Source organism: Ptychodera flava, chromosome 21 (genome assembly GCF_041260155.1).
Source record: "Ptychodera flava strain L36383 chromosome 21, AS_Pfla_20210202, whole genome shotgun sequence".
Taxonomy (NCBI): Eukaryota; Metazoa; Hemichordata; class Enteropneusta; family Ptychoderidae; genus Ptychodera; species Ptychodera flava.
In genome coordinates, this window is record NC_091948.1 from 25981317 (window position 1) to 25996749 (window position 15433).

A 15433-nucleotide genomic window follows, 5' to 3' on the forward strand; every position below is an offset into this window, starting at 1 on the left:
CCCAATTTCACGCGCAAATTTAGACGATACTGCCATTTTTCGATAATAATTAATTTTATCCTCATAAATAAGAAACGCCAATTCATAAACGTGGCATATTGATTAATTTTGTATTCACTTTTACTTTGCCTATATATATAGGCCGTCCGAAGGCATGTGGAAGATAAGTGTTTTTAATGAACGCACATCGAAAATTGATTATTTGAAATAAAATATGTCTAAGAGAGCCTATATAGCACGGTGCAAGGTTTACATCGTGGCAAAGGTCTAGCAAGGGACCGCGTGAAAACATTTTGTACGACATTAATTAACTGGGTTTTGGTAACTTTCTTTTAGGACTTTGTCACGTATTATGTGATTAAATTACAAGGTAAAATTACCGACAACCGTAACAGCTCTTTTCAATCTAACGATTTCGTTAATGTTTAATAACAAGCTACTCACAAAGTACGCCAAGGAAATGACTTGTTTTCCGTTCATTGTATATCGATCGAGACAGTGCATTAAAAAAGATACATTTACGTTATTCTTAGCTTTAATTTCAATATTTTGAAAACAGCATTAAATTCACTGACTTTTGTTACTCAGTAAGCAAAATGCAGAAATTCGAGGATATTTAAATAAGGAAACTTTTAACAAAAAGATACTGGTGGATGGTCGACTCTTCTGACCAATCAAAGTCAAATTCAATGTAATACTATATCATATCAATAATATTATCATATCATATCATATTATATCATATCATATCATATCATATCATATCGTATCATATCATATCATATCATATCATATCGTATCGTATCGTATCATATCATATCATATCATATCATATCATATCATATCATATCATATCATATCATATCATATCATATCATATCATATCATATCATATCATATCATATCGTATCGTATCGTATCGTATCGTATCATATCATATCATATCATATCATATCATATCATATCATATCATATCATATCATATCATATCATATCGTATCGTATCATATCATATCGTATCGTATCGTATCGTATCGTATCGTATCATATCATATCATATCATATTATATCATATCATATCATATCATATCATATCATATTATATCATATCATATCATATCGTATCGTATCGTATCATATCATATCATATCATATCATATCAAATCATATCATATCGTATCATATCATATCATATCATTTCGTATCGTATCGTATCGTATCATATCATATCATATCATATCATTACAGTTATTGTTATTATGTGAATATAGTTATTAGTAATATTTAAGCTTAGAGAGTTAAAGAATTATAGAAAAATGCAAATAATACTAAAAATAGAAAAATGCACATAATAGTCAAATATTTTGAGAGAAAGGCAACTTCGGTGCAAGCTGTAGGATTGAATGTGGTGAAACGATGTCTTTCAAATCATGGTAAATCTTTAAAAAGTTCACGGAAAGGCGGTCAACGGACATTTTGCAGTTCAGAGGTGCCATTTTCCATTCCATTGTTCATAAAACAGACAAACTAATCTATATCCTATTGAATGACCAGAGAGTATTCACAATACTGCCAAATGATGCACCGCAGTCATGGAGATCATTTATGTTCATTTTTCATTGAAAGACAGAACGATACCGTAAAAATAGTTTTATTATGATGCAACACGTTCGCACAATAAATAAACATCTTTCACTATCATACTATGACGAGGTGATGCCATCGAGTGTTACAGAAGGGCACTGTTTTGCAGACAGATGCATCATTGCAGATAGACGTATTAAGACATGGGCGTTTATATGTCATCAGGACAACTCTGCACTTCAAAACAAAGCCAAATAGTACTTATAATTCATTCTTAATTTTTACCATCATCATAGCTTTCAAGAAACTCACTTCAATTTCGCATAAGTCTATAAACATATTTATTGGGTCATCCAGTTACTAAATCTCTCCAGTATGGGCGTCTGAAATTGCTCCGCCAGATATGTAGACAGAACGCAAGGTGAAGGGCGATGAGCAGCGTTAATGTCCGATTGCATGCTGTCAAGTCCTTTATTTGTAATTAGCTTTAGTTATTATTATACGTCTTACATTTATAACTAGGACGTCAATGGGCCAAGAAGCAACCGTTTTTGTTTCTTCAATTTTCTTCAGGGTGTTAGCTCAGGAACATATCAACATCTTGGAAGAATTTTGATAGCCTGCACACAAGCCGCTTTCTGGCAATTGTCTAATGGGGTTCCTTGAAACCGTCAAACAGTAAATACGCAGACGCACTCGCAGAATGCACTGTGCTTGCGCTACCTGGAAACAGTCAATATTATGCAACATGCATTGTGTATGGGTATTTTAGGTCGCAACGATTCTATTGACATTGATGGGGCATGTTTAATAAAATTCACCAATTTGAAGAACTACAGATTGGTTGGAAAATTATGAGAAGCCAAAAATTCAAAATACGCAAGTTCAGAAGATTAGATACTGAAATTTTCAAAGCGGTAACAGTTCCTTTAGGGGACATAAAAATACCCAATGATCTTATTTACAAAATGATTGCCATTGAAATAGATGAAGAGAAAATTGTCGTAACTTTTCCTGAGTTGTGGCGAAAGTATGAGTAAAGTAACAGTGATAGCAAAGTCAACGTAAGATATTTGAAAAACTGATATTTTCAGACCATAAATGGCCGTCATGAAAACATGTGACATTAGAACAGATATCAATTTTGCTTATTGCAACAATAAATTTCAATTTTCATAGCGATTCACGCTGTGTTCAATGGCATTTGAGAAAAACCTAATATTTTAGCTCAAAAATGGTTGTCACGATACATGTGGCATAGTACTAGATATCAAATTTGTTGACTCATGCAAAGACACCCCTATAGTGAAATTTTCGAAGCAGTCAAACTTGTTTTGAACGTGATTTGGGTATAACTAATATTTTCAGTTCCAATTAAAACGCTCGGCATGAAAAGATATGACATGAAAAGATATGAATGAATTGTAATGAATATGATATATTGATTGCGCCCCCCCTTAAATAAAAACAAAATATTGTGACATTTTCCTAGTAATCCAAGTTATTTTCAAAGAGAAGTAGGGGAAATTGATACTTTTAATATGAAAACTGGGGAATGAAAACTGAGACCAATCTTGTAAGTTTTGGCGTAAAACGTCCCTATGCTGAAAGTTTCGAGAAAATTCAAAATACTGATTATCATTATCAAGATAAAACTTATTATGATTATTGTATAATCTTCTATTTAATTAATATGCACCATCACTATTGTTTAACATTACTACTTTTATCGTGAGCATAAGTATAAGCGTTGTCATGATAATGGAAGAGACTTATTTTTTTGGGTCAATACCTAAGGTATTGTGCATCTGAGAGAGAGAGAGAGAGAGAGACAGAGACAGAGAGACAGACATTAAATTTAATAGGGTACATATCACAAGGTTGACATCTCAAGCAACCGGAATTATTATAAGAATTAAAAAATATTGCACTAGCAAAGTCGGTAAGGAATTATTTAGAAGTTGAGCGATCCGATTAATGACTTTGATATGTAGCAATGTTTATATTAGACAAAAATGTGTATTACAAAGTCATATCTGGACAGTATTGATAAATTAAATGAGATAGAAATGACGGTAATTAGATTTGCTTTCTTCAATATGCTAAGACTATCCGCATAATGGGTTTGTTTTGAAAACACTGTGTCTGTATGCAATGATGTGCTGATCTTTTTATTATTATTGGCCATTTCTTGTTAAAGACCGCGTCGATAGCCAGTTTTGAGAATATGATTCAAGATTACATTGACGTGTGTTTTTGACGAAATGAATAGATTATATGTCATCTTCGGCAACGTGTAGTACGTTCGAATCGCGATTGTTGCGACAATTTAAACATTAACATCGACCACCCAGATAGTACTGTCTCCTTCTTTAGCTAATCGGTGCGGATTTTCATACTGAGATACAAGATGGCGTCAGACAAGAAGGCAACTAACAGTGGACGAGAAGACATACAGTCGTATACGCCTGGTAAACGTAAGATTCGCCGTGCGTAGACAGTAATCATGTTCAAATAAGACGCTACGAGAAGGGTAATTACCGGGGAGAGCGAGCTTTGCGTCGCGAAATGGACAGCTGTGTGAGAAAACAAATGGTATTATCTTACTGAATAATTTGCTAATTTAGTGACATTTGCGCCATTAATTCACATTCTGTCTATGAGACCGCAAACTGTTTACTTGGTAAACGTGGACTTGAAATCCAATAAATCTCATATTTTAAGTTCGCCTTTCAGCAGAGGGCAACCTGTTGTGTTCTGAGACACGAATCGCTTTGCTTCTACTGCCTTTGCGAGACATGTATTGCCGTATTTACATGCAAGACATCGCAAGCTTTACAGCGCAAATCCTACAATATCCCATGACGACAGGACTATGACTTGCTCAAACCTACAAACATACACTTACCTGTCATCCAGACATTCTACTGCATTCGATTCTGACCACCCAGGTGTTATATGCTTCGAAAGCTTGACAAAATGGGTCTCGGCTTGGAGCATGCGCAAATGGGAAAGTAGCCAACAATGACACAATAGCGGCAAGTAACATTTAATTACATTATTGCCGTTGTAATTAATAATACGCAGAGTCGGCCTTTATACACAACAAAGGTATTGTCCCTAACTGAAGCAGATGCTCTGCAGAGGCACCAAGGTTGAAATCGACAGAGTAAGATATATTTGATGAAATTCAGACAGCTATGTCAAGGTACCTCTGACCTTTGAAAATTATACTATCCGCAATATGTTATGACGGATCGCTCTGTTCTGGATTATAAATCTACTGGTAATCCGTCCCAGACTATGTTTTGAATCTTACATATTTGTTCTATTTACAGCGAAAGCTTGTATGATAATCTACAATTTGACTTCAATTGTCGATAGCAGCAACGACAATAAATGTGCGGAGAATGCTAACTAATTAATTCGCTCTTCCTGCGTTGTACATCTCAGCCCTTCAACTACGATGCGAACTGAGGTTATGGAAATAAAGAAAAAAAGGTCACAGCAACAAGAGGCTACTGGAAAGATTCACTGTATGTCACCGTGGCGTCCGTTATCTTGCACTCATCAGCCACGCATAAAACACTCAAGGGCTCGCGCTCTTCACACAACTGTCCATAGAAATTGCCATAGTGCACGCAAGTAACCTATCTTGTGAACGCTAATGTAGAGATTACTTGAACACGGAAGTGAGTCAATCTTCCATTTTACAGCATAGACCATTTCACTATCAACATATAGCAGTGTCCTATAACAAATGTACAGGCACTTAAACCATCGTTGTCGATTTCCTTGGCCGCTTTCCAAAGCATTGACCATGGTATATGATGTATACTTCTCGTCTTCTCGTCATGGAACGCAACATCACTAAACATATGGCATCCTAGCCCAGTTATTAATATAAATGTCTCATCGTGCGCAAAAAAGAATAGTTTTTGATATTATAAATTCGAAATTGAGATATCAAGTGGAATGCATATCTGATAAATCCATCAAATATCCGTTTCTGCAGTCACAAGCCATTCTTAACATTATTTGCATCAAAGTTGTTTGAACTTGGTGGCTTATTAAGTCAGCATGACTACACTAGTTGAAAAATTCGTCAAAAAACAAAAACAAAAAAGCATACAAGAAAGCTAAGCTACTAAAAGATCAACTTCACCATCAAAAACACACCTTCTTCATAGTAAAGTACATATTGGTGACTGAGCAACAACGTCACAAGATTTCATTTCAGAGCACTGCGTAGGAACAATATAGTCCGGCAGCCAGTGGGATAAACCTTGCTTTGTGGTCTTAAGTTTTTTTCTTGGTGGATTTCGTTTGTCAAGACCACCAAAAAAAAGAATTTAATTACTGGCCCTCTGTCAGCATTGAGCAATTTGAGAAAATTAGCATAATCAAAATGGCCGCCAGCTTATTGCACTTTGTATGAGAAAGAAGACTCAAATGGCTTTATACATGTTGTAACTTTGTTTTTCTCGTTTAATCACCAAGCAGTTGCTGACGGAAAACTGGAACATAAATATTTGCATATATTATTTGAACGACATGCTAATTTGCATAATTTCAAGATGGCGGCTAGCTGTAAATATGTCCGGCAGCCAGCTGCCAGTGGGGTAAACCTTGCTTTGTGGTCTTAAGATTTTTCTTGGTTGATTTCGTTTGCCAAGACCACAACAAAAAAGAAGAATAACTACTGGCCTTATGTCAGCATTGAGCAATTTGAGAAATTAGCATAATCAAAATGGCCGCCAGCTTATTGCACTTTGTATGAGAAAGAAGACTCAAATTGCTTTATACATACTGTAACTTTGTTTTTCTCGTTTAATCACCAAGCAGTTGCTAACGGCAAACTTGAACATAAATGTTAGCATATATTATTTGAATGACATGCTAATTTGCATAATTTCAAGATGGCGGCCAGCTGTAAACAATTCGTTGTTAAGCCTTACTCTACATTATTATCATTTACTGTACTTTGTGCAGTTATTTTAACACAGTAGCTTTTACATCAGTTTTAATAGTTGCACGTACATAAACTTCTTTTTCTGTTGCAAATTTTATGTTGATAATCAGACATATAAGCAACCGACTAGTTTAGCCTTCTCCCATTGTCGAGTACTTGTCTGTTTACTGGTAAAAAGATATATACTGATGCGGACAGTGTTCTGGTAAGTGTGTTTCACTCTCCCAAGAGACTCCGTTATGTTTCTAAGTAAGTTAGTGATCGTTATGCCTTGGCTAAAACCAATCTGAGTTGTGATTTTCTAACCGAAACAATGATTAAGTAAGGTGGGAACTTTTTCCTAGCTCGACTATCAATGCATTTGATGTACATTTAAGAAGAAAACGTTGTGATTTACACTACTTTCGAGGTTGACATGGAATCTGCTGACATCACATTGAATCTATGATTAGCCACACTTTGTGTATCAGAAAAAGACTATGGGTTTGGAGTACAATAACTTATAGAAGATATTTCCAAAGTTACTCGGGTTCTCTAAAGGTAAAAAGGGGAAGGCGGCTCAACACACCATACTATATTTAAGGATGTTCAATTTTTTCGTATGTTACTCTTAACATGTGTATTTTTTTTTTGGGGGGGGGGGTTAATTATTTTTTGATGTACTATGACGATTCGTCGTTCGGTCTGTGGTGTCAAAAATCATTTGTGATCCATTTTAACGTGCATTTCGAAACTCTGAAATGTGAGTTCTTCTTCAGTCTCTTAATTTTGTTATCCTTATTTTGTTCGTGTATGACCTCCAGAATTACATTTGTTCATTTAGTAACGAAACTATTACTGATATATTTGGATCTGAATCCCATCCAGTGTGAGATTGTATTTTTGTATTGTCTGTGTATGGCCTGTTTTCCTTTGGATGTTGTTGAACTCTCTTGTTCTTTACTTATGTGTTCATTCGGGTTTTTTTTCTCTTTTTCGTTGATCCTTTGCGTTGATTTTGGCTCTTACTACAGGTAATTCATCTTTTAAGTTTTGTTTCTCTTGTATGCTATTATTGGTTTTTCATGGAACAAAAGCTGAAGACGTTCATCGCTTTTAATTATTTTCCATTTCATCGTTAGTGCTATTATATCGATTGTTCTAATTTGTGAACTGTATTTGGTTGCGTATGTATATTAGTTTTGTTATTATTGATTTTCCCTAGTTTGAGGTACGATTGGCACTTTGTGTGTCCAACTTCCTTTTTCTGATTGTGCGATTTACGTGGTCTTATAACCTTGTTTTTGTTTTGTTTTTGTTTTTTGTTGAAAATTCAACTTTCTTGTCAAAGTCTTGGTTATTATTATATGTTGTTACACGGGCATATCTCAGCAATTTACCTTAATTAAACCAGTAAAAATACCTTTTTGGGTCGCACGAGTTTCTGGCTAGATATTGAAATGGTCAGTTATTTTGGTGTGAGTTTTTGTGTCGAGAATTCTCCCTTTATTGTATCGTTGACTTTGTAAATCATTAATGACACTTTGAGGAGAATACTATATTGTAAATTTGAAAGTTCAGTGTAACTTCTTGATGTTAGCCATAAATTCACATTCAGCTCAGTTTCTGTTCCCGTATAGATCATGAAAACATCATCTCTGAATCGTTTCCAAAAGGAAAGTCTGCTTTTGTGTAGTTTAATGTCCTCAGTTTCAAGGTTGTAGAATGTTGTATCAGCGATTTCCGGCGAAACTGGTGAACCCAGGCTACAGCCACAAATCTGTTGATAGACGTTTCTGTTAAATTCAACCGTGTTATGTTGCAGAAATATTTTTAGTCATTCTTTAGTGGAAACTTCGATCTTTTCTTTATATTTTACAGCTGTAATTGATAGTTGAAACTAAATCAAGTGCGTTTGTGACAGCTTGCTTCAGTTTGTGGAGTATTTGTGTACATCGAGATTACATCCAGAGTGACTAGTAATGCATTATTTGTATTGTTATCTTGCTTAGTTTGTTGGTAAAGTCCGATGCGTCTTTAATGTACATTGGCTGGTTTTGTACAATCAGCTTTAAGAAATAGTCTATCTTATGTATTCCGATATTTTGTGTGTTGGGCTAGAGCAGCCATAAATAATTTGGACCATGACGACAAATGAATTTTGCTGATGCTGGTGACTTTTTTGAATTTTTGGAGTGGATACTGCGTTGGTGTGAATATTATGTGTATTCAAGGGATCATGGTATTTGAACGTATCATTTGTCTATTTGTTTATTTTAGTACATGTCCGTGTAGTTTTCTGGTTGTGTTGTCGCTGTCATTTACACGCGCTTTTGTATCGTAATCTCTTTTGGCTTAAAAGTCTGTGACTTCCTTCACGTAATCTGTTTAATTTGATATTTCTATTCCATTTCCCCTGTCTTTATCGAATGGTTTTATGGTAATGTTATGGTTCAATTTGATAGTGTTTTAATGGCATTTTTTCTGCCGATATTAGTTTAGATTTGGTTGTATTGAAATTAATTTCGGAATTTTCCAGGAATAAATTTTAAGCTTCTATTCAATGTTATTTCAGGAGTTATCACAATTGGAACTAATTTGGGATAATTGGATGGTGACGTAATGTCGATTGAATCTTCAAATGTAATCTAATCCGTTTTTCTTTTATATTACACACTTGTTTATGAGTAATTTGCGATACTACAACATTCAGCTATATGGCACCGAACATGTACATTTTTCAGAAATTCGCAAAATATGAAAATCCAATTATCCCAAATTAGTTCCAATCGTGCTGTTTATATTCCGAGAGATATTTTAATACATTAAGTGTTCTCAGGGATTTGTATTTGGTACGCCTGTTTGCGTCTTATTTTTGTTTGTTTCTTTAATTAATTCTTTTCTTTTGCTTCCATTATCAGAGAAGATCCTCAATCTGTTAAATTTTCTCTGTGTGTATTTTGAATATGATGGCGGCCTGGCCATCGTATTTCAATGGTTGTTCTTTGGCTGAAAAATTTGGTGGCCCTGAAAAAGAGCCCTTTGGTTTGGTCTGGGGAAGTAGTTTTTGTACGTAACAACTTATATTTTGAGTTTATGTGTAAGTTGTTATTTGACTTCTTCTTCGAAACGTCCGAGGAGCTTCTTTGCTTGTTGTATTTGGTCTCTTTCTATTAGAGATTGTATTCCTTGTAAGACTGTTGTGGTATTTTCGTTTGCCAGTTATTAGACCGGTTATATTTGTGTTCGGGCACGTGTATAATGTTGAGAGAGCTGTATGAAACACGGAGCCTACTTTTACCTAGTTGTAAACTTTTTGCTTCGCCATAGTGTCCCAACACTGTGTCCAAAATTATAGAAGACGAAAATATAAACATATTACGAGTAACATAGAAAAACACTGAATATCCGCAAAAGAAGTATGGTGTGTGGAACTGCCTTCCCCTTTTCCGCACCAATTCATTTAGCATTCATTGTAGCATTGTTTATAATCTACTTTGGTACAGTTCAAGCTTTCCTATAAAGTTTGGTTTATGTGTTAATTTATGCAAATGAGTATTTAAAAATGAGTATTTAAATTTATTCATCTATGATTACTAACCTTTTTTTTAGTTGAAGCACTAATAGAAATGTGCTTTAACTAGCAGACTTTAACAATATAAAGCCTACTTCTACTGCTTCCAATGGTAATTTGTGATAAATTTGTGTTAATTTATGCAAATTAGTATTTAAATTTATTCATCTATGATTACTAACCTTTTTTTAGTTGAAGCACTAATAGAAATGTGCTTTTACTAGCAGACTTTAACAATATAAAGCCTACTTCTACTGCTTCCAATGGTAATTTGTGATAAATTTGTGTTAAATTATGCAAATTAGTATTTAAATTTATTCATCTATGATTACTAACCTTTTTTAGTTGAAGCACTAATAGAAATGTGCTTTTACTAGCAGACTTTAACAATATAAAGCCTACTTCTACTGCTTCCAATGGTAATTTGTGATAATTTGGCGGCCATTTTGTTTATGCTAATTATCTAAAATTGCTCAATACTGACGGAGATCCAGTAACTATTTTTTTCACTTTGGTTATCTTGACTAGCAAAATCCGGTTTAAAAAAAACTTAAGACCCTAACGCAAGGTTCGGGACAAAAAGTGGATTTGGCTGCCGGACTAATATAAAACATCTGAAGTAATAGTTTTGTACCACAGGTTTCGTTTCTTTTCGAAGTTTGCATTGAACGAGGACACCATTACCAAGAGTCAATTGACAAACATCGCAACCGTAACATAGGATTTGCATTTTAGTGGTTCAAGTATTTGCTTGCTTACAATGTAGGTTTTTATGCAGAAATATAAACTAACTTAAGTAAGGCGCAGTAGAACCTGTGTAGTCGGTTATTATGGGTACCCAGCTGTCGTTCTATGTTGATTATGCACACGTAAGCAGGAAGCACGCTAAGTGTGCGATTGCCTTGAATCTTAAATATCGGTACTGAAGTTGTTGACTTTCCGTAGCTGTCTGTGTTTTTTAAATCCATTACACGGCATCCAACTACAGCATTACATATGTACTCCGACACAACCAGAACAGACATTGTCAAAGATACGCAGCCACACTCCGGAACAAAAATACTTGGGCCTTCAGCTGGGCATCAAATACGTGATGTCACTTGTTTCGAACAGCGTCGACACATCCTGCTTCCCCATTGGAGCGCCATACTACCTATTGTCGAGCATTGACCGAATGGTGATGCCCCCGTAGTGCTTTGAATTACAATCAAGAGTCTGAAACGACAAGGCCAAGTCTAACTCTGCTGAAATTATGGACCATTTATGTTAAAATAATGTACATGTAGTGTCCCTCTTCTCAGTTTTCCACACACTAATACGAGTCTACATGAATACCCGTTGTTTATTCAAAGACGTTGATAAGGACCTAAAAGAAAGTGTAACATTTCTTTGACAGTGAAAACAGACTCAGTAGCTGTAGAGTCAGTCTGTTGTGGTAAGAAAAAGTTTTAAATGTATATTTCAACCCAATGCAAAACATCACAACTTGCAAAAATATCTCTGGTTTTGCACATTTATTCGTCGTTTAAAACGAGGTCGCAAATATGATAACGATGAACGACATTAAGGCTGTGAGTGATTCAGAAAACTAAAACTTAAAAGTGCACATTAAGGGGTAGAATATGATCTGATCATTGTATTATGTTGATAGATAAAATAGATCTTCCGGTCGTTGTGGTCGAACTGTTGAGTCAATAGAAGGAGTCTACAGAGTCAAGCTTGTTCTCTGTCACAAATAATCAAATTAATAATGTTTCATCCAAATTAATCTTGAAGAACGCTTGGATGTATTTCTTTTACACAGAACAATTATTCGTAGCAGTTTACTTACTTGCAAAGTAAATAGACTCCATCTCTTTGGAGAATACTGCAGACAATATTTATCAGAAAGCGTATTAAAGGTGCACTTTTATGATATTTATCCAATTACGACAGGGTAATTAGATATAACATTCCAGAAATAAAACAGTTAACGCAAATGCCATTTACACAGTGGCATTAGGTATGGGAAATTCTGCAACATTTAGAAAATAGTCTTGGGCTCTATACAGCGATGTTCGAAGGAAGATATATGATCCTTATATATGTTTGTCTTCAGACATCGAACATGCATGGTTTAGGGCCAACTACATGAACGAAAGGAGTTATCAATGGGTAGATAAGAAACATATTCCTTGCCGGAAGGGAATCGTGCGAAATATCACCTTTTCCAAATTGTCGGTGGCGACATAGGAAGTACCACAGTAAGGAAATGGCTGTACAGAAGAATGACGTATAAATCTTCTCTTCATATGTTGCTAGAATCGCTGCTAGCATTGCATTGCTTCCGCCACATTTCTACCACAGAAAAAGTACACTGCTGTACGTATCAACCAATCTATAGTTTGTGTTAATGAAACCTTTGAGTTCTTTCTTCCTCTGGGTGGCGTACAGCATGGTAGCTTGGAGCAACGCAGAATATTAAAGAAAGGCCTACCCAAAGAGTTAAAAAACGTAGATATTCATTAGAAGTGGTCTGATGGACGAATATTTGTGCCTAATTAGCATCAGCGGCACCGCGGTTAACGATGCTTAATTTGGCATCAATAATGCAGGCCTACGCGCTACATAAATGACTTTATTTTTAGATGTGTCTACCTCGTTTTATGTGGAATTGAAAACATCGGCTGAGAGGCATGAAGGAATATTTGGTATATGTGTTTTTCATATCATTTTCAGGACAGTACAAAACCCTTAAGTCCCTTACCCTAGAGCATAAAAACCAGAGGAGTTGCCGGTCGGGTATATATATATATATATATATATATATATATATATATATATATATATATATATATATATATATATATATATATATATATATATATATATATATATATATATTATATAGATAAATACACACACATACATACATACATACATACATACATACATACATACATACATACATACATACATACATACAGACAGACATACATTCGTACGTACGTACATAGAGACACATACTGACAGACAGACAGACAGATAGACAGACAGACAGGCAGACAAATAGACGGACGGACGGACAGGTCGGCAGTGAACGTCATCCTATCTTGGCCCTACTCCTGACAAATGACCATGCCTTTGCCCGCTCGTACACTGTAGTACATGCACCCAGGTGTTTTAAGGGATAAAACAGATTGTGTTCCCTTCGATCTATTGTTCGTCTCATGTTTGCTCCTGGAATGACGTCAAGAGATGTGAATTTCAACGGTCGTTTCGGAAGGATTACCGGTGAAATATAAGAAGACATGGTATACTGCGTAATATCTTCTGGCGAAGAAATTCATCAGTCACGTAAACGTCTATATGGACAACTCTGCTGCTAAATGTTTGGCACATCAAAAGTATAGACATGGTGGAAATTCTTCCCTTGGCTAGCTCCTTTTGTGATCATTCCATGAGAAGCGAATATTCATCAATGTTGTCGTGAAGAGTTGCCAAGTATGAATCGCCAACTGCTCTAGTTCAATACCACACAATATGCCGTTAATTGCAAACCTTTTCATTTACAGTTAGCCCGAGAATAACGACGAGAACAGCAACGACATACCTACGCAGATCGAACGTTTAGTTACTCTATGTCACAAAGGTCTGCATATGGTCAAGCTTGTAACAATCACAATGGCGATACAGGTTTACCGTAAAAATTATATCGGTGTATGCATTTCGTTTTCGCGACACGAGATCACTCAAAAGTGTAATTAAAATTACGACCTTTCAGACAAATTGCACCTAAAAAGACCTGGACAGAAGCAGATTTTATTGCCGTTCTCATCAGTAGTTTCGCTATTTGGATGACAATGTTGTAGTTTGGAAGAGAACACTTAAGTATATATATAGTGTTGTTCTTATCCACAAAACAAAAAGAAGGATTTGGTCGTAGAGTGCGCTTACAGTAACGACCGCACTGAAAAAGCACATTGATGCTCTAAAAAGTGTGTGGACTGTTTACATCCGTTGAAGGTCATCAAAAATACAACTATCACACACCAACGTGCGAGCGGCCTTGTTACCGATATAAACATCTTCTTTGAAACGTTCCAATAGGCACCATCGTGTAAATAAAGTACGACCCTTCACGACTGCTGTGATATTTGTTAATGGTAACGACATTGTCAAAAACAAGACAAACCATGGGCAACGGAGAGAGAAGAAAATCACATAGCGAGAAGGGTTCAAGTTACTGGACCGCTGGAAACAACCACTATTGATCTGACTGAAGCAGTTACAAAATAAAATAAAATGATTGACAAGTAAGTAATCAGTTGAATATATCGGATTGTTCTTTTCAACAAACGTACATCATCGACTTAAAAGCTTGGTTGGTAATTATTTATCTTCTTTAAGTTTTAAGAACCAATGTCAGCAAACGTGACCTTAAGATGTCACAGAGGTAATGTTGAGATGCAAATTAGATCTTAGCCATGCATCTTTCTCAGCGCCATACTTGTCTATACTGAAGGTTCTCATGGTATGTTCAACATTCCTGTCAGAGAACTGCAAAATTATAAAGTGAATAATTACCTGACGATTTTTGCTCTTTCTTTAAGTTTGTTTACTTCAAAGCAAAACCATGTATTTGCATGCATGAAATATGCTTTTGGATATATTTAATCAACTGTATTAACAGCGGATGAACATTGCTTTCCTCCTTTGTGTTACCCAAAACGTGCTCCCTCAAGCCAGAGTGGGGTTATGTTGCTGTCAAATCGTTGCAGCGTACATAACACAGATAACATCCCAGTGAGCAAACATGGCCGACATGTCCATTTTGCTATGTACAGGTATATGCCCTAGGTGGATATTTGGTGACTGATAAATGTTTGCAGCGCTGACTGTTTTCACGGCTATTCTTTAGGTTCAACCACCAAACAAAAGAACTTAGTTAATGCAATGATGTAAATCGCAAACTTGACAGTTTCGCCATCAGTGAGTAATGACTCTGCGTAAATGTTTGCATAAGTTGAGATACAATTTAATTTCCATGTAAATGATATCCATCAACGCCGACTGGCTATACGTCAAGGCTTCTCCGATCTGTGAATTCATTATAGTCATTCTCCCGCCCTAAATTGCGTTGATTCTTTGGCGACTGTTCCTACAGTAAAGATAACGCACCCCTTTTCAAGTGTTTCTGTCAGGTTTTTAATCTCAGACCTGATTCGAACGACATGAAAAGGCCTGTTGGTGTGCCAAAGGATGATTATCTTAAAGAAATGATTGATCTCTCTAGATGAATTGGTTATGGTTTTCAGCCCGGTTGTCATCTCGGAGTATATCCA

General features: G+C 35.6%; 1 protein-coding gene across 4 annotated transcripts in view; it reads right to left on the minus strand.

Moving 5' to 3' along the window:
• LOC139121851 (G-protein coupled receptor 54-like) overlaps positions 1-15433 on the minus strand; it is a 190286-nt gene that overhangs the window by 82347 nt on the left and 92506 nt on the right. Inside the window, exon 1 of one of the 4 annotated variants that reach the window (XM_070687076.1) lies at positions 4493-4574. The exons of the other annotated variants lie outside the window; for them this stretch is intronic. The gene's annotated coding sequence lies outside the window, so the exon portion shown is untranslated. Of the gene's footprint in view, positions 1-4492; positions 4575-15433 lie in introns of those variants that run through there. 4 annotated transcript variants of the gene reach the window in all.